Below are 20,119 nucleotides of genomic sequence, written 5' to 3' on the forward strand. Positions count from 1 at the left end.
AACTCTCTAGGCCACTACAGAGCACAAAATATTTGCCCAACTGGTAAATTGAACTGTAAGTCCCACTGTGGGAAATTGCTTTGCTGTGCTCCAAACAGCAGTTATCTTAGTAATTGTACCTGAATTCGTTGTGGCTAATAGAGCGTGGACGTCCATTTTACAAGCAGAAAATTATTTCTCTTAAGTACTTTTAATTATAAAGCCTCCAAATGCAATGTGAATCCGTAGGCTATAGTGAGACATTAAAGTGCATCATTTTTAATTGTTAGTGCAGAAAAGTGAAATTCTTTTTTCCTTTTAGTGTAAAGCTGTACATATCTGGCATTTCACATTCTAAACTGGAGCTCCCAACAAGGAGCTTATCAGAGCAAATTGTCTAGTCCATCCCCTTCCTCACTCAAAACCTAATGACCCTTTATCATCATGGTTTAGATTGCTGGACACAGATGTGAGAAAATACAAGTAATCTACAGGTAACTACAGTAGCTGCACTGATGTTCTCAGAGAACTGACTGCTGGGAAGATAAAGAGCTTCCCACAGAGTCTGTGACTTTCTGGCAGCAAAGCACATCATGAGCTCATACATGAAGTTTTATTTGCTGAAGATTCACAATAAGATGCATTAGAACATTCAGCAGGGACTCTTTTTAGATGAGCATAGAAATTCTGGAGAGTTATTAGTTGATGCACCAGTGCATAGCATCACACTAAAAAAAAAAGTTCAGCGATATTAATTCTTTCTATGGACACCAAAGATTATGGCCACAATGGAGCATTAATATTGACATCTTTTCTTGATATTTATATAATCTACTACAGACTCTAATTACTTTCTCTTCACAAAAGGCTGAGTGTCTTGCTGAAAAGGAGTTTGGCTATGATTTTTAATATGAAAGCAGAACAGCAGTTTCTCAAACGTTAGTACTAAATTGCATTTCAAAGGACTTGTTTATGGCCAGGTGCTCTGCTTTTGTTAGCTGCTTAGATTGTGATCTGTGAGGTAAACTCATTTATCTATTTGCATGCAATTGAGTAATTTGCCATGAAAAGGATGATTGGTTTTGGGATAAAGGTACTGCACCTGTAGCTTAAGTTTTATAATTGTTACTTTGACGATTATTTGCAATGATCATAGTTTCTTACTGCTTTAGGAAACTACAATGCAAAGTATATTTACTTAATCTTTTTTATGTATGAGATGTTTTGTTTTTAGTGAATGAATTTGGTTTTAGTTTACTAGATTGGGGTGAGTCTATATGAATTAGACTGTCTGACCTTCAGGTGTGTGTTTCTTTACAAAAATCACTTGCTCGTCATATTTTTCTAAAAGCTAATTAATTTTGTTTCTGTATAAACTACAACTACTAGATTAGGAATAGTCATATTACCTTCGTGTGTCAAAATGAATTGCAGTCTTTACTTCATTGTTTTAAATGATCATTTTAGTAGCTGAAAGATAAAAATAATTTTCAACAATCAGTATTGGTTAAGTAGTTTACAGTCAACAAAATGAGGCAATGAGGTATTTGATTCATTCTTGCATGGTTGTGTATATGTACCTAGCCTAATTTTGGTTTTTTTTGTGGAAAATATTGAAATACTTAGATAATTAAGAGAAGATGCTTGACTAATTTCTTACTCATTTTTGCTGCAATAATATTGCAATGCTGTACCTTTAAAAATTTTTTTGCAACTAAAGCACCATAATTATCTCAAATACATCTGTGAACTTAAAACAATTAATATTAAGCTTTTAGCTTAGAAGAACCAGTGAGCAAAATATCTTATCAGAAAACAGTAAAGACAAATTATAAGTACTGCTAATCATTAGAATTCGTATTTTTGATAGCAATTAGTGTCATTCTTTTTTGAGATTTTTATCAGTGAAGAGTCTTAGTTTATCCTGATATATTTGAAATATTCATAGTTGTATGGCATAGATTAATCTAAAAGCTAGAACACTGAAGAACTGTTTGAGGCGGTATTATGCATTAATTCTGTTTTTAGTTTGCTGTAAGATCTAAAGAAAAAACTATATTTGTTTCCATTTAGCAGCAAATAGGAAACACAGAACTCAAAATTCTACAAAGTACATTTTCTTGCCCTCTTCGTGTTTAAAAGGAAAGAAACCAGAGGAGCATGTGCAGTGTAAGATTGTTTTGCATTTTTGTTTTTACATCACCAGATTAAGTATAATGAAACCCATCTGCAAATTGTAGGAACTACTCATCGGTTTTGTCAAGGACTGTAGTATGGTTTTTTCTCTTCTTTTTCTTCCACAGTTTTTTTTTTTTTTAATTTCAATGAGATATACATAAAATTAAAAACCTTGTCTGTTATAAAGTTTTGTTTGAGCTTTTTAAACTGAGTGATTAGCAGAAATAATGACCCTGTCAGCCTTAATCACATTAAAATGTGGTTAACATCATTTAATTTTTTCCACTTAATATGCAAAAATTTCCAGTAGATTTGCAGTGAAGGCCATTGAAATTCCATTAGAACAAGAATAAAAATTTCAGGCATCATTTATTCAGAGAAAGAATAAAGGTCTCGATTGAGAACTGCTGAATCTTTCTATTAGAGACACTATGAATCATTATATTGAATTGTACCTTACATTTTGATGGACCTGTTTCTGGCTCTTCAAATGGTTGAAAATCATATATTTCATCATTTTCATAAGAAGAAATAAACTAAATTGCTTAGTTTTTTAAATATCTAAAAAATTACTGAATAGTTTATTTTGTGCTTCTTCAACCTGCTTGAATTTTAAGTAGAAAGTTGGTTGTACTCTAGAGACATGATAATAAAAATTACTTTAAGACATGGAACAAACTACCTAGCCAATCCACAGAATGGACAGGTCACATTTTAAATAGTTGTCTTGGTGTGTGCCAAGGAGGACATTGTATTAAGAACCAAATGATACCAGCTCTTTCCCAAAGTTCATAGCTTATCATTTATCAAGCTTCGACTGCTATGTTATGCTGCATTAGCTATGTATGAACTATAACCCAAGAACATTCTATTGTTTCTAGTATTATTTACCCTCTTCTGATCATTTTTGATATTTCATTGTAGTAATGTGTTCTTAGTACAGAGAAGTAGGAAAAGCTTTTTTTTTCTTTTTTGGTTTAAGCAGTGCCTACCATTTGTGCTTTTGTTGGCATGTTTTCTTTTGCCAATATCCCATAAAACTCACATTGTGTGGGATGTTTCTCCCTCATGGAAAAAAAAAATAACCGTTACTGTATATACCTGATAAGCGGAAATGGCTTTCTGTAATCACTCCTGTCCCTCGGGTAATTAAGTAATTATACAGTGTTTGGGTTTTTTTTTTTTTTAATTTGTATTTTGTTTCTGAACCATTTGGACCATTATATAATTATATTTTGTGTACTTTGTAGTAAAAATACTTTGGAAAATTCATCAGGAAAGTAGCCCATGCATATGCTACTTGGAATATATAAATTTCTCCATCCTTGCCTGTTTTTACATCCCTGGAAATCTAAGACTATTTAATTGTCCCCCACTGTGGTTGCCTAGTGCCTCCTCAAAACTACCTTATCTAGGGTGATGCCCCAGACTCTCTTTTGTTCTCTGTCTCAGTATCATGTGTATTTCCTTGCAGTCCTTATCACAAGCTATATAACCTCACATGTTCATCTCCTGTTTTTCATCTCATGGGAATTCAAATTCCATGAGAATAAGGAACATGCCTGTCTTGTTTGTTTTATATCTCCAGTACTTGGCAATGGCCTCAGTAAATATTGTTGATTGATCAAATAGCTGGCTGGATGAAATCCATTGAATTTATCTAACCCTTTGTTTCAGCACTGACTTTTAGTCTTCATTAATGAAATATCTTGATCGTTTGATGTCAGTGTGTTCTGCTTAGATACACCTTTGATTCAGAGCACAGATGGATGAGCTGTCCATGCCAGGCATCAGCAAAGGTTTTCTGTAACAGGTTAAATAGTAAATATTTTCGGCTTTGAGGACTGCACAATCCGTGTTGCAGTTACTTAACTTTGCCATTGTAATATGGCAAGCAGCAAAGACAGTATGGGAACAAATAGACAAGTCATTGTTCCAATAAAATGTCATTTATGGACACTGAAATTTGAGTGAATTTCATTAGCATAAAATATTCTTCTTCTTTTGTTTTTAAAGAAATCATTCAAAAATGTAAAAACCATTCTGTTTGCAGACCTTATCTCCCCTCCCCCAAATGTATGTAATGATTTGCCAGCCCCAGGTTATGCTTAACCAAAACAGGCCTTCTGTTGCTGGACATGTAGTTGTATAGCCCCATTCTTCTACTGAAGTATTTCCCTCTCTCCTCTCCTACATAATCAGTTTTTCTCACCTAGTTGCTGTTTCCCAGTGGTATGTAAACATGATATTATTTTTCCACTCTTTTGACACCCCCCCCCTTTTGTACTACAGCTCATTTCGTTCATTCCTCCTTGAAAGTATATACTTGTATAGTGTTCTCAGGTTCTATATCTACACATTCTGCTAACCATAGCTTTGAAACATTTTTTTAAATGCACCTGTACTGAACATGTACAGACTTTTTTTTCCTTGTCATTATTCCCTAAACAACAGAGTTTAATAACTATTTACATTGCATTAGGTATTGTAAATAATGAAAAGATGAGTTAAAATATATGGGAGATGTGGGCAGGTTCTATACAAATACTACGCTGTTTTGCATTAGGGACTTGAGTGTCCTTGGATTTTGGTATTGGGGTCCTACAGCTAATCCCCAGAGCAGCAGAAAAGTTCAGCAGTTTTCTGTGTACAAATAAGTAAATTTCATTTGAAAAGGAAAGCTCAACCTATAACTTGAGTTTTTGAAAATAAAGTCATTATATAGTAGAAAGAGCAGAAACTATACAACTGTTAAATGAAGTTACATATTACGATGTGAAATGCTTGTCTATTTTTCCTTCAAAGAAATGTCATATCTTTAAGATTTATTTGAAAGGAAGAACAACAGAGAGAAAGAGCCAGAGAGATCTTCCATCTGCTGGCTCACTTCCCAGATGGCCACAGTAGCCAAAGCTGGGCCAGGCTGAAGACAGGAGCATGGAACTCTGCGTCTTTCACATGGGTGGCAAGAACTCTCGTACTTGAGTCATCCAGTGTTTCCCAGGTGCATTAGCAGGGAACTGTATTGGAAGTGGAGCAGCCAGGACTCAGATGGGTCATCTGATATGGGATGATGGCATCACAAGCAATGTCTTCTAGCAACAATCCTTTGTTATTGCTTTGCAGATGTTTCTCACAAGATAGCTAGTATGACAAATAAAACATGAATAATATTCTTCCTCAAGACAACATGGCTCCATTTTGGGGATGGGAGTAGGAAGAAGTCTGTAATGGATGAAAGGGCACTTCTACACTATGTACTTATCTCTATGTTTCTCTCTCTCTAGCCTTTTTTTTTTTTTTTTTTTTTTTTTTTTTTTGTTTAAGATTTTATTTGAAAGGCAGAACTACAGAGAGAGAGGGAGAGACACAGAGAATTTCCATCTGTTGATTTACATCCCAAATAGCCATAATTGCTGGGGCTGGGCTAGGTCAAATCCAGGAGCCTGGAACTCCATCCAGGTCTCCCACTTGGGCCCTCTCCCACTGCTTTCCCAGGCACATTAACGGAGGGCAGGATAAGAAATGCAGCAGCCAGGACCTGAACTGGTGCTCATATGAGATGCTGGTGTTGCAGGCAGCAGTTTCACCTGCTGTGCCACAGTGCTGATTCCTAGCCTTTCACTTCCACTCTGCTGGTTCATGTATGCTACTTTGAGAAGCTCTGCTGTCTGCTAATGATTCATAAGTCTACAGCTTTAGTGTCCCTCTTTGCCCCTCTCAGAATTCATTGTTCCTGTCAACAAGAAAGAATCTCCATCTACACTAAACTTCCTACTTTTTTAATATAATATCCACAGGGGAATCTACTTTCAGAATTTCCTATCCTATCAGTAACATCAATACTCTCTGAATCATTTAGGCTTAAGTTTTCCAAACTATTTTTACATATTTTTTATTTTTGTTTTTTAAAATTAATTAATTAATTCACTTATTTGAAAGAGTTACAGGGGCCAGTGCTATGGTATAGAGGGTTAAGCCGCCACCTGTAGTGCCAGCATTGCATATGGGCAATGGTTCAAGTCCTGATTGTTCCACTTCTGATCCAGCTCCCTGCTGGTGCAACTGGGAGAACAGTATAGGATGGCCCAGGTGCTTGGGCACCTGAGCCCAGGTGGGAAACCTGGACGAAGCTCCTGGCTCCCTTCAGCCTGGCCCAACTCTGGCCATTACGACCACTTGGGGAGTGAACCAGCAGATGGAAAATATCTCTCTCACTCTCACTCTCACTCTCACCTTCTCTCTCTGTATTTCTGCCTTTCAAATAAATAAATAAATAAAATCTTTAAAAAAAAAAAAAAGAAAATGAGGAAGAAAGAGTTAAAAGGAGTGAGGGATGCTATATGGGATGCTGGCACCACAGGTGGTGGCTTGACCCTCTTGCCACAGTGCCAGCCCCACGTTTTTTCTTTTGTGTACTGTATTTGTTTAATCACCAAATTTCATCTTATTTTCTTGGAAACCTGGGCTTTGTTCTTCCCTTTCTCTTCAATTACACTGTTCATCAACCAAGTCTAAAACCTTCTCTCTTCACGTTTGAGTTAGGTAGTGGCCTCCTGAACTTGCTATCTAAAGTTCATTCTGATTTCATTTTAAGTGTCTTAGCTCTGCCTTCTTCTCATTCTACAATCCTTTGATGAAATATAGGAGAACAGCTTCACAGCTTAAATTATGAAAAGAGCTCCTGGGTCAGTCACAAAAGGTACTAACTCTACAAGCGGGGAAAATGGGCCTCATATGAGAAACCTCTGGTCATCAAAAAACAGCATTAAGAAAGTGGAGACCATCCCTACTGGAAAAGGCCATTCACAGTACATATATCTGGCAGAGAACTTGTACTCAGAGTGTGTGTTTAAAATTACCATACATGAAAATAAAATAAAATCACCTCACAGGAGTAGTATAAAGATAAATGTATTTAGCTTTAAAGGTGAGCAAAGGGCTTATACACTTTGCAAAAGAGAGAACATGAATAAACATGTTGGTGCATGGCACATTTTAGTCATCATGGAAAGGCAAATTAAAACTGTAATTAAATATTCTTTTAATACTCATTAGAATGGCTAAAATCAAAATAACTCACACTACTGAATGTAGACAGAGAAGCAGGACGAATCTGCCCAAACACTTTGAAGAGCTGGCAGATTTTTTTTTAAGTTAAGCATACATCTATCTACATTAGGATCCTGAAGTTCTAACTTTGAATATTTACTCAAAAGAAATGAAAACATGTCTATATATTATTATACAAAAATTTTAATAGCAAACTTCCTTGTGATAGTGTAATAGCCCAGAACTGGAAACAAATGGGCAAATAAATTGTAGTATGACTATGGAAGTCATGCATTTTACCAATAAAATCCATGGAGCAACATAGAGAGGAGGTGAGGATTGACTAGAAAGGGGTAAAGGGAACTTTCTGGGGATATGAAAATGGAAATGTTGCATGTCTTTTTTGCGGATAATGGTAATGTGTGCATAAAATTTTCAAAATTCATCAAGATGAACATGTAAGGTATGTGCATTTTAATTCTTTGTTGATTTTACCTCAATAAAAAATAATTTACAAAAACTATCAATAGATTCTTGTTTCCTGTCAGATGTATACAGATGTTGGGGGGGGGGGAGCGAGAGCAAGAGAGAGAATGAACGAACTAGAAAGATCAACAAGCAGACCTGTATCTTTATGGAGACAAAAACAGTGTCAGTCTTCATTTATTGCTACCAGCTCAGCACTTAGGTAGCATAGTATCTGACAGACAGTGAGTATTTATTTAATAAATAAATACTTCTGGGATGAATCTATATTCTCTATTCACTATTTTTTCTCCACAATTTTTTTAAAATTTATTTATTTATTAGAAAGTCAGCGTTACACAGAAAGAGGAGAGGCAGAGAGAGAGAGAAAGAGAGGTCTTCCATCCACTGGTTCACTCCCCAATTGGCTGCAACGGCCAGAGCTGCTCAGATCTGAAGCCAGGAGCCAGGAGCCTCCTCTGGGTCTCCCATGCAGGTGCAGGGGCCCAAGGATCTGGGCCATCTTCTACTGCTTTCCCAGGCCATAGCAGAGAGCTGGATCGGAAGAGGAACAGCCAGGTCTCAAACTGGCGCCCATATGGGATGCCAGCGCTTCAGGCCAGGGTGTTAACCCACTGCGCCACAGCGCTGGTCCCCATTCCACAAATTTTATAATACTGTTTCTAATCATGGGATGATATATTACTATATTGATATTTATTTACCATGTTCCCCAAAGTTTTTTATTTTGATTATTTCACTTTTTTAAACAAAGTACAATGAGTTTCTATGCAGTCATTGAAGAAAGAGCATTTGCCTTAACCTCAGCCAACACTGGGCGTTACTGTTGGTTTGTTTGCTTGTTTTTAAGATTTATTTATTCTATTTATTTGAAAGGCAGAATAACAGAGTTGGGGCAGAAGATATCTTCCATCCACTGGTTCACTCTCCAAATGGGCATAGTGGCCCAGGCATGGGCCAGGCTGAAGCCAGTAGCCAGAAACCCCATCTGGATCTCCCACAGAGGTGGCAAGAACCAAGAACCAAGAACCGAAGTGCTTGAGTCTCCATTCCCGGCCTCCCAGGTGCACTAACAAGGAACTGGTTTGAAGGCTGAATAGGTGAAACTCAAACTAGTACTCCAATAAGTAGGGGCTTAACTCAGTGTCACAATGCCTGTCCCATTACTGTTGTTTCCATCTTTATTTTTATGTTAATTTATTTGATTACAATGAAAAAGTAAGTTACATTTAATGACTTTTCTTTGTACAAGATTTTTATTAAAGATCTTTACAAAGTAACATCCAGACTCTGTACAGCTGCCAAGGAGACCCTGTTAAGCTGTGGGGACTGGCTGGGCCATGGCAGGTGGCTCTGGCTTCCCTCACTTCTGCTCTGAGATAGGGGTGGTGGTCAGGATCTCATCATTAAGTTCCCCAATACTCACATGAACAGGCAGGTGCTTCTTTGGGTCAGTCTTATGACTTGGGTCCCAGAGCAGCATGATCTTCACCTTGATGCCTAACACACCCTGTCTGAGTAGCACATGACGCACTGCAGTGTCAACAGAGTCACACAGACTTCATGGATTTACCTTCTGTTCTCAGAGCTTCCTGGACACCACAACCTTGCAGCCCTTACCTCTGCTCTCCATGATGAACCACAGCATACCATAGCAGGCTCTCCATACAGCAAGCCCTCCTAGGAGTTTGTAACACAGACTCTCTGCCTGGGTGATGACACACAGACCCCTTGTGGCTACCTTTTCTTTTCTTTTCTTTTCTTTTTTTTTTTTTTTTTTTTTTTTGACATGCAGAGTGGACAGTGAGAGAGAGAGACAGAGAGAAAGGTCTTCCTTTGCCGTTGGTTCACCCTCCAATGGCCGCCGCGGCTGGCGCGCTGTGGCCGGTGCACCGCGCTGATCCGATGGCAGGAGCCAGGAGCCAGGTGCTTTTCCTGGTCTCCCATGGGGTGCAGGGCCCAAGCACCTGGGCCATCCTCCACTGCACTCCCTGGCCACAGCAGAGAGCTGGCCTGGAAGAGGGGCAACCGGGACAGAATCCGGCGCCCCAACCGGGACTAGAACCCGGTGTGCCAGCGCCGCTAGGCAGAGGATTAGCCTAGTGAGCCGCGGCGCCGGCCTGTGGCTACCTTTTCAAGGTAAAGCTGTATGCTGCCCTCTGGGAAGCCAAACCTCTGAACGACTGCAGTCAATTCACCAATTTGCTGACCCTTCTCAATGAGAACATTCTGTACCCTGGTGACTAAGATAATGATTTCTGTCCTGGTTGGTGTAACTTGATCCTCAACTCCAGAGTAGCCGTTTTCAGCCAGTTGCTGGGGGAGACTCATTCAGCTCAGCTTTGAAGATGCCGTTAGCAACAAACTTCCTCTTGGAAATTTGCACTGCCATCTTGCCGCCGTGCACGGCTGAAAGGCCATTTAATGACTTTGAGGCTGATTATTAGAAGATGAAAACTTGAATCTCCACTTTGAACAAAATTAAAAGTAGGCTTAAGTCAGTTGTATACAAGTTGATTTCCCAGGGGCCAGTGTTGTGGCACCTTGGTTAAGCCAAAGCCACCTGTAATGCCAGCATCCCATGTGAGTGGTACTTCAAGTCCTGGCTGTTCCACTTCCTATCCAGCTCACTGCTAATGATCCTAGGAAAGCAGTGGAGAACGGCCAAGTACATGGGCCCCTGTACCCACATGGAAGATCTGGATGGAATTCCTGGATCCTGGCTTTGATCTGACCCAGCCCCAGCCATTCAGCCATTTTGGGAGTGAACCAGCAAACAGAAGATCTCTGTTTCTCCCTCTCTCTGTAACTCTGCCTTTCAAGTAAATAAAATATTTAAAAAAAAAAGAATTTGATTTCCCATTTATAATTATTTTGATGTATGCTAAGGGCAGAAATCTCATAGTACAACAAAACAATAACCACTCAAGAGTCTTCATTTAGCTGTGGTATGTCATTAATAAAATTTTTTTTTGTTAGTGAATTGATTTATTTGAAAACAGTAACAGGCAGTTTGCCAGGATAGTAGAGAGACACTTTCACTGGAGGAGGGAACAAAGAAATAAGTGTTTGGTTGATTTTTATCTCTCCCAGTGTGGTGTGGATGAATCTGGTGTGTTTGAGACTGCTCTTCATACCCAGAGCCAAGTGTCTTGATTCCTAGAATAGCTATAGTTATACTGGTCTACCTTACTGGTACATTTCTTGTGTGATATTTGTAATCCTAAATGGTTCTTTGCCCCTTCTTGGAAACTGCAGGAATATTAATCAGCATTGATTTTTAATGAGTAACAAACTTTGCCCTTTTTCTATACATCGAACAATATAAGGAGGAAAAGGAAGAAAAGAAATGTCAGTGAATTGACTAATACTTAGACCTGGCTTCTCAGATAAATCTGATTAATATGCAGATCACAGGTAAATATAACATAATTTTGTTTAAAAAATGTGGTCTGGGTGCCAGCATTGTGGCATAGCAAGTTAAGCCTCCACCTGTGATGCTGGCATCCCATATGGGTGTAGGTTCAAGTCCCTGCTGCTCCACTTCCCATCCAACTCCCTGATGATGCCCCTAGGAAAGCAGCAGAAGATGACCCAAGTACTTGGGCACCTACATGGAAGACCCAGAGGAAGCACCAGGCTCCCTGTGCAGCCTTTTAGGGCATTGCAGCCTTTTAGGGAGTGAACCAACTGATGATATAAGATCTTTCTCTCTCTCTCCCTCTTTCCCTCTCTCTCCCCCTCCCTCCGTCCTCTCCTCCTCCTCCTCCTCTTCTCTTTAACTCTGCCTTTCAAATAAGAATAAAAAATAAAGAAAAAAAAGGAAATTGTGGTCTGAACCTTGAGTAGTTGTTTCTTCATTTAATAAATAATAATAGTAGCTAATACATGTTGAGCACTTACCTTGTATGAAATACCATGCTAAGCATTTTACATATACTTTATTATTTAATATTTACAATGGCCATATGAAGAAGGTACTGTTATTCTCTTCAGTTGTAGGTGAGAAACAGACTTTAGAAAGTTCCATATTGTACCCAGGACCCTTTGTCTGGTCCCAGTGTTCTGTAAATTTCCTATGTTCTGCCTCCTTTGCAAACAGATTGCCTGAGGGAGTCCTTTAATTATAAGACCACTTTAATTAAAATAAAAGTTCCATTTTGCATGCAGTGTATTTATTTTAATTTTTTAAATGTACATAATTATTTGGGGGGGAGCACTTGCTAGTTCCCATCTGTTGATTCATCCCCAAATGACTGCAACAGTCTGGGTTGGACCAAGCTGAAACCAGGAGCCAGAAACTCAATCCAGGTTTTCCACATGGGTAGCAGGGGCCCAGCTACTTGACTATCACCACTGTGTCTGAGGGTCTGCATTAACACAAGGCTAGAGTCAGAAATTGGAGCTGGAGATCAAATTCAGGTACTCTGATATGGGACACAGGTGTCTTAACCACTAGGCCAAATATCTACCCTACATACAATTTTTTTTCAGTAAAATATTTTCTGGCTCATTACCAATTGCTAGGACAAGCTGCAAGCTATGAAACCAACTACAGAGTTCAGTGGAAGAGAGAATAAATCTTTCAGAAGCACCTGAAAATTTTGCCATAGGTTGTGCACATTTTTTTTTTTTTCAAGATATCTCATCTGTTATCTAACATGTTTCCATTTAGCTTCTCTGGAAATACTTGTTAATAGGAATTGTTCTGTGTCCCTTCTTGTAACTTTATAAGTTTGGGGAAGAGCCACACTCCATTATAGCACTTCTTGTTCCTCCTCTATCTCAGATTCCTTTTCTCCAAAACCACAGAAGAAGTGACTTTCCCTCTTTTATAGTGACTGCCTTGATTTTGTACCTTTCTGTGTCTGCTCCTATGTGAAACTCACTTATACCCCACAGTGGATAAATGGGATCATGGATCTTGTCAGAATAAGAATGCACCCTCCAGGGGCTACATTAAGAACAACTTTTACAACAAGGTCCCTCAGGAGAGGGTGTCCCTGCAGGTGGCTTCTGGTGCTGCTCACGCCTGCATCAGTCTTTTCCTCAGGAATTTCTTGCTTTCTCACTAGCCCCACAAAATTCCAGCTCTTTTGAACACAAACCTTTCCTTTCCTGCTTTTCTTGTTTGTACTAAATAAGTATATAATTGAAAAGATAAAAATTTCCTCATTTTAATGAAGCCAAAATCTTATATTGAGACTGGGTGTGGGAAGCACCCACCATTATGCCTGGGGCACTGCACTCCACTCTCCCTTGCAATAATTTGTTGACTATTTCTTTCCCCAGTCTCTGCACTACTTTTTCAGAGATGCATCCTCAGGATCTAGCATAATGCCATTAATACAAAAGGTTGCTTCATACATATTTAGGTTTGACTTCTTTCCTTTCCCGTTACCTCCCTATCTGTAAATATTCACTGAGGCAAGAGTTCCTCTCAGAAATGGAGACCTGATTTTTTTAAAGAGCCACCATTCTTTACTCCCAGGTCATTTCACAGTATTTTTTAACTCTACAGTAACTATTGAGAATGACCCAGTAACCGTCAGGAGATGACCAAAACTGGAGTCACATTTAAAGACCTCCTGTATTCAAGGCACTTTAATCCTAACACCAACCTGTGAGAGCAGGTATTATTTTTGTTATAGGTGATTAAACTGAGGCTTGAGATGCTTAAATGGCTTTCCCAGGACCTTATTGCTAGTGCGCAAAGGAGCTGCAATTTGAATTGATGCTTCTCCTGCTCTAAAACCTCTGGTTTTTCTATTGTCCTGCCCTGTCTCCACAAGAAGATCGGACATTATAGGATAATAATGTGCGTAATATCAACATTTCTGTTTTTTATCTCTAGATTATTTCTCAGTTTAGTTTTAGGTTTTTTTTTTTCTTAAGATACAATTCACATACATAAAATTCTCTCTTTTAAAGAGCACAGTTGAGTGGCTTTTAGTATATTCACCGTGTTGCATTACCATCATCACTAACTCCAGAACATTTTCACCACTAGGAAAGGAAGCCCATGCTCTGTAACAAGCACTCATTGCCTCTAACTGGGCCCTGGTAATCACTAAGCTATCTCTATGGATTTCTATCTTTGTGAATTTGCCTGTTGAGGCTATTTTATATAAATTTAGTCTTATAGTATGTAGCCTTTTGCATGTTTCTTTTACTTGGCATAATGTTTTTAATGATCATCCATGTTTAAGCATTCCTCAGAATTTTATTTCTTTTTGTGACTGAATAATACTTGTTGGTGTGGTTTGCCACCTATCATTGTCTTTCTAATATAACCATTTTGATTGCATGTGTATCTAGTTGTGGTATTTGATTTTCATTCTGATAATGACTAGTATCTTTTCATATGTTATTGTCATTTGTATATCCTCCAGAGAAAAAATGTCTCCAAATCCTTTAATTTCTTTTTGTTCTTAAGTTGTAAGAGTTCTCTAAAAGTTCTGGATGCTGGCATTCTATCAGATATATGATTTCCAAATATTTCCTCCCATTTTGTGGATTATCTTTTCACTTTCTTGATAATGTTTTCTGGTACACAAAATTTTAGATTTTTTTTTTTTAATTTTTTAAAATTTATTTGACAGAGTTACAGTGAGAGAGAGACAGACAGACAGAGAGAAAGGTCTTCCTTCTGTTGGGTCACCCCCAAAATGGCCGCTACAGCTGGAGCTATGCCGATTTGAAGCCAGGAGCCAGGTGCTTCCTCCGGGTCTCCTATGCAGGTGCAGGGGCCCAAGCACCTGAGCCATCCTCCACTGCCTTCCTGGGCCACAGCAGAGAGCTGGACCAGAAGAGGAGCAACCGGGACTAGAACTGGCACCCACATGGGATGCCAGCGCTGCAGGCAGAGGATTAACCAAGTGAGCCATGGCGCCAGCCTTAAATTTTAGATTTTTAACACATTTAGATCTTTGGCCCATTTTAACTTTTATGTGTGAATATCCAATTGTTTAAGCACCATTTTTTTACCCATTGAATTATTTTGGTACCTTGTTAAAAAACAACCATAAATTCAACAACAAAACAATTCAATTAAAAAGTGGATAGAGGACTTGAAAAGACATTCCTCCTAATAAGATATACAAATGACCAACAGGCTTATGAACAGATACTCAACATCACTAATCCTAGAGAAATACAAAGCAAAACTACAGTGATGTGTTATCTCACAGCCATTAGCATGTCCACTATCAAAAAAACAGCAAATAACAAGTGCTGACAGAGATGTGGAAAAATCCCAATCCTGTGCATTGATGGGAATGTAAAATAGTGGAGCTACTGTGGAAAACAGTTTGGTGGTTCCTCAAAAGGCTGAACAGAATTACCTTATGATCCCATAGTCTCACTTATGAGTAGTCATCCAAGAGAATTGAAAGGATCCCAAAAAGATAAGTTTTAAAAGCAGGAAGGGTGAGTCTCACAACTTTGTTCTTTTTTAAGATTGTTTTGGCTATTCTTGGTCCTTGCACTTTTCATACAAATTTTCAGATCTGCTTATCAATTTCTGCAAAAAAAAAAAAAAGTAGCCAGGATTTTCATATGGATTGTATTGAATCTGTAGTACAGTTGGGGTGATATTGCCATTTTCACAATATTAAATCTTCCAAATTTCTAACACAGGATGTCTTTCCATTTACTTAGGTCTTTAATTTCTTTCAATATTGCTTTGTAGTTGTCCTTGTACAAGTCTTACACTTACTTTGTTAAGTATATTTCTATCTCAGGTCTGGTTTTTTATCATCTCTAAGCCCTGCATAAATTTCGGCCAATTTCCAAAACACTAGGTATTGATGTTTTCATCATTTTTATGTTGTTTCTTTAGCATACTATAGCTATGATGCACATACTGCGGCACATGCTCTCTCTGCCCTACACATTGGCATTATCTTCTCTGCGTCTCTTTTTTCATAGTCTGGATATGGAAGTCCCATGTCTGATACAGTACATTCGTGTAAAATAATGTCTGTTAATGTTAAATCAAGATTTGTGGCTTTCCAGATAAATTTATGTTTTGATTATAGATTGCATCAACCTGGTATTATTGTTTTTGAACAAAATCAGAAAAGAGAGAGTTTATCCTGGGGCCACTTGGCCAGAAATATTTTTATCTTGTGTATAGGTTCATAACATAGTTGGGAAATTTTCTTACAGCTAACAAAATTTCATAGTCTCAAGATACAAATATTGACTTCAAACCTCAAGATAACTGTAATTACAGAATATTTCTATGTATAATGTTTAAGACCAGAATGTAGCACTACAAAAAGTTGGTATGTGTTCAAAATAGTGACTCTCAGGAATCTGAGTGCAAAATGTTAACAATGGTTATGTGTAATTTCCCACATCCAGAGATTATAAATTCAGGGTTTTTGGTAAAGTGATGGATCCACAGGTTACCCACAAGCTATATTTTGAGAAATGCTACTCTAAAATCTCAAAAATGTACCCTGCTAGGGGCCACATAGCAAGAACACAAATCTTAACTTGGTAACCTTGAGATGGAGTAGAAAAGAGTGAAAGAGGTAAACAGCCTGAGATTCAGAGAACATCTAAAAGTTGGAGGTACTCATTTTGATACATTCACAGTGAACCTTGAGATGTTAGTAGTTTGATGGTTTAGAGATGAATTGTAGTAGTTCATGTCATAGATACAACTGGAAAATGAATACAACTGTACAATGAATTTTTGTTTGTAGCCTTACTGCCATTAAGTATACTCCTCGTAGGTTCTGTTGTGATTTTCCACTCACCATTCTAGTTCAAAAACAGGTGGACTCCAGTAGCCAAGGTAACTATAGCTTATTGTTTTCTAAATGTTGAGTTTGGCAAAACACAGGTAGATAGGGTCTGTAAGGGTCACATATGTTTTTGAATGTTCTTTTTTACTTCATATTTTTAGAGTAAATTTCAACTGAATTAATTCATATTCATTGATCCACCCAACATTCATTGAGCATCTGCTTATGCCAGACTATTATATAGATGGTGCTAGAGATCCTGCAGTGAACAAAATATTCAAAAAATTCCTTGTTCTAGGAACTAGGCAATAGGGTCAACCTGTGCTGTGTGGAAACAGTGAACATGAAGTATGTAATGTAGTAAGTGCTGTGAAGAAAAATGAGTCAAGGTAAAGGAAAAGAGTGAGAGAATGGGAAGGTAGAGGCTGTTTTGTAAAAAGCTGTTGGAAAGTAGCTTTTAGGGAGAGGTCTGAATGAAGTGCCTGAAGATTTTAGCACTTGTAGTTGTTCAATTTCTGGCATATGCCATAAAGTGATAGAATTTTCCATCTGAAGAGGCCCATTCAGTGAGTGAACTTCAGAGTGCTTACAAATAACAAAACTCTGCCTTACAGTGAATTCTCCTGCAGAAGACCAACATATAAAAATAAAGTAGGAGTAGATGTTGTAGCACAGTGGATGTAGCTGCCACTTGGGATGCCCACATTTCATATCAGAGTGATTGGTTCAAGTCTGAGCTGCTTCATGGTTGACTCCTCAGTTGGCCACAGTGGCCGGAACTGTGCTGATCCGGAGCCAGGAACCAGGAACCTCTTCCTGATCTCCCATGCAGGTGCAGGGTGCCAAGGACTTGGGCCATCTTCTACTGCTTTTCCCAGGCCATAGCAGAGAGCTGGATTGGAAGTGGAGCAGCCAGGACTCAAACCGGCGCCCATATGGGATGCCGGCACTGCAGATGGCATCTTTACCTACTACGCCACAATGCTGGCCCCTGCTCCATGCTCTGATCCAGCTTCTGCTAGGGCAGACCCTGGGAGGCAGCAATGACAACTCCTGCCACCCATGTGGGAGACCCTGATGGAGTTCCTGGCTCCTGCCTTTGGCTTGGTCCAGCCTGCGCTGTTGTTGGCATCGGGGGAGTGAGCCAGTGGATAGAAGATTGTGTGTGTGTGTGTGTGTGTGTGTCCCACTCTCTGTCACTCTTTCAAATAAATTAAGTCTTTTTTTAAAAAATGAAACCACTCTGTTTGAAATACAAGAGTGAAGGGTCCAAAGCCTCACCATTCGTTCCCCCATTGTTCTTCTACCCTCTCTCCTCCTGCCATGTTGGGAAATCCATTAGAGTCAAAAACTACTAGTAAAGATCTATTTACAAATGGGTAAATTAAAGCTAAGAGATTTTAAATAACCAACTGGAGTCATGCAGCGGGTTACAGATTGAATATCCCTTATCTGAAGTGCTCAGGACCAGAAGTGTTTCAACTTTTGAAGTTGTTTGGATTTTAGAATATTTGATAAATTTTGCAGATTTTCATCCCTAACTTGAAAACCCAAAATGCTTGAAAATCTGACTTGACATGAATGTCATGTTCTGTGCTCAAAAAGTCTTCTGTCATAACGTGTCATAACATGCATAACATGTCATAACATTCATAAGTTTCAGATTGTATGGTGTTTTAGGTTTAAATTTTCTGATTTAAGGATGGTCAGCTTATATTAGGTAAAACTCTTTCTACCCAATTCAGACCTATACAGAGAAAAACCTGACCATCCACTGTGTGCCAGGCAATTTATAGTGTCCAGCAGAATGTGGTCGTAGTGCCTACCAATTTGGGAACTCAGGGACAGCTTTAGAAAAAAATGTGCCTTAACAAATTGGAGTTATACTAGTTAAGAGGAGCTACAATCAAGTGAGAATAACCCCCAAAATGTCATTATCAGTATTAGGATGCTTTCAGCTACAAATAGCAAAGACAATTCCTATACATAATAAGACTCAATGTATTTTTTTTTCATGGATTGGTTAATCCAATGTTCCAGTGTGATTTCATCAAGAATGAAATGGTTTTGGAGTGGGTGTTGTGGTGCAGTGGGGTTAGAGTTAAGCCACCACTTGGGATACTTACATCCCATATCAGAGTACCTGGTTCAAATCCTAGCTACTCCTTGCTTGCAATTCAACTTCCTGTTAATGCACTTGAGAACTCAGCAGGTGATGGCCCAAGTACTTGGGTTCCTGCTACCCACATGCAAGACCTGGAAGCAGTTCTGGGCTCTTGGCTTTAACATGTTCTAAACCTGGCTGTTTCAGGCATTTGGGGAGTAAACCAGTGGACGGAAGTCTGTCTCGCTCTCTCTTTCCCTCCATCTATGTCACTCTGCCTTTCAATTCAATAAATGATTCTTTTAAAAGATTATCTTCCCTAAAAAAATAAATAAAGGTTTTCCTCACTAATGTTCTCTGTTCACACACAAAAAATTATTTATTTGAGAAACAGACAGAATGCTCCCGTCTGCTGGTTCACTCTCCAAATGCTTGCAGTAACCAGTGCTAGGCCAGGCTGAAGCCCAAGAGCTAGGGGTGCAATTCAGGTCTCCCACGTAGGCAGAAGGAACCCAGTTACCTGAGCTGTCACTGCTTCCTTCCAGGATCTGCATTAACAGGAATCTGGAGTCAGGCACCAGAGCCAGGAACCTGAGTCCAGGTACTCCGAAGTGAGACTCCAGCATCTTAGCCATTGGGCTAAATGCCCACTCCCCTGTTCCTATTCTCATAGTCTCAGAATGGCTGCAAGAGTTTTATGAGCCACAATAATGTCTAACAGATTCTCTTTTCTTTTTAAGAGCTAAAGGCACCTTTTGAAACCTTTTCCTAAAGCCCCTAGCAGGCTTCTTCCACCCCCTCGTTGTCTCCATTGAGCCAAAACTGTTTCACATGCCCACTTTGAAACTGTTCGCCAACTGAAAAATGGAGCACTATGTCTAGCTCTGAGCATTTACTCTGATGTTTCCTTTCCATATGGTCATTCATTGCAGAGAACTTTTTTTAAAAATGAAACCTTTTTGCTAAACATAAACATTGTTTTCATATGGTTATTACACAATCATCACATAGAAATGAATTGTACATATTTTCTTTTCTAAAGCATATTGAGGACTAAAGAAATCTCAAAGTCACAGAGAGCCCAAAATGTTGGGCTTGTAGTCCAGGTTTTCTAACTTGCTTTTAAAGTTGTCTACCTACCATAACATCTGTTATTTTAGTTTTGTGATAGCCTTCCATTTACCAGTAGTCAGAAACTTGGTTGATCTTTTAAAGAGAAAGTGTGAAATCTGATTTTCATTTGCTATACAAGAAATGCCCATTTCTCTGGAGTTTATTTCTTTACTTGTGTGTGCATAAACACACATACACCCTGCCTTATTATAGTGATTGCAAAATGAATGTGACTTTTCAGACAGTGGTTCTGTGAGGTCCTAATAGGGAACAATTTGTGATCATATTTCTTCCACTTGATATGACTTCAGACTTCACAAAGTCCTCTCTGTTGACTCCAAAGGGCAGGCATTTGTCACGGCGGCTAGGTCACTACCTAGGGCTCCTACATGCCATATTGGAGTTCTTGGGTTTGGGTTTGTCTCAGGTCCCTGTTCCAGCTTCCTGCTGG

At 38.8% G+C, this 20,119-nt stretch overlaps 1 protein-coding gene and 1 pseudogene across 4 annotated transcripts in view; one reads left to right on the plus strand and one right to left on the minus strand.

Annotated features, from left to right (window-relative positions):
- Positions 1–20,119, plus strand: part of OLA1 (Obg like ATPase 1) — a 184,716-nt gene that overhangs the window by 148,346 nt on the left and 16,251 nt on the right. The gene's annotated exons all lie outside the window — the stretch shown is intronic.
- Positions 9,011–10,174, minus strand: LOC100349746 (small ribosomal subunit protein uS3-like; annotated as a pseudogene).

Source organism: Oryctolagus cuniculus, chromosome 3 (genome assembly GCF_964237555.1).
Source record: "Oryctolagus cuniculus chromosome 3, mOryCun1.1, whole genome shotgun sequence".
Lineage (NCBI taxonomy): Eukaryota > Metazoa > Chordata > Mammalia > Lagomorpha > Leporidae > Oryctolagus > Oryctolagus cuniculus.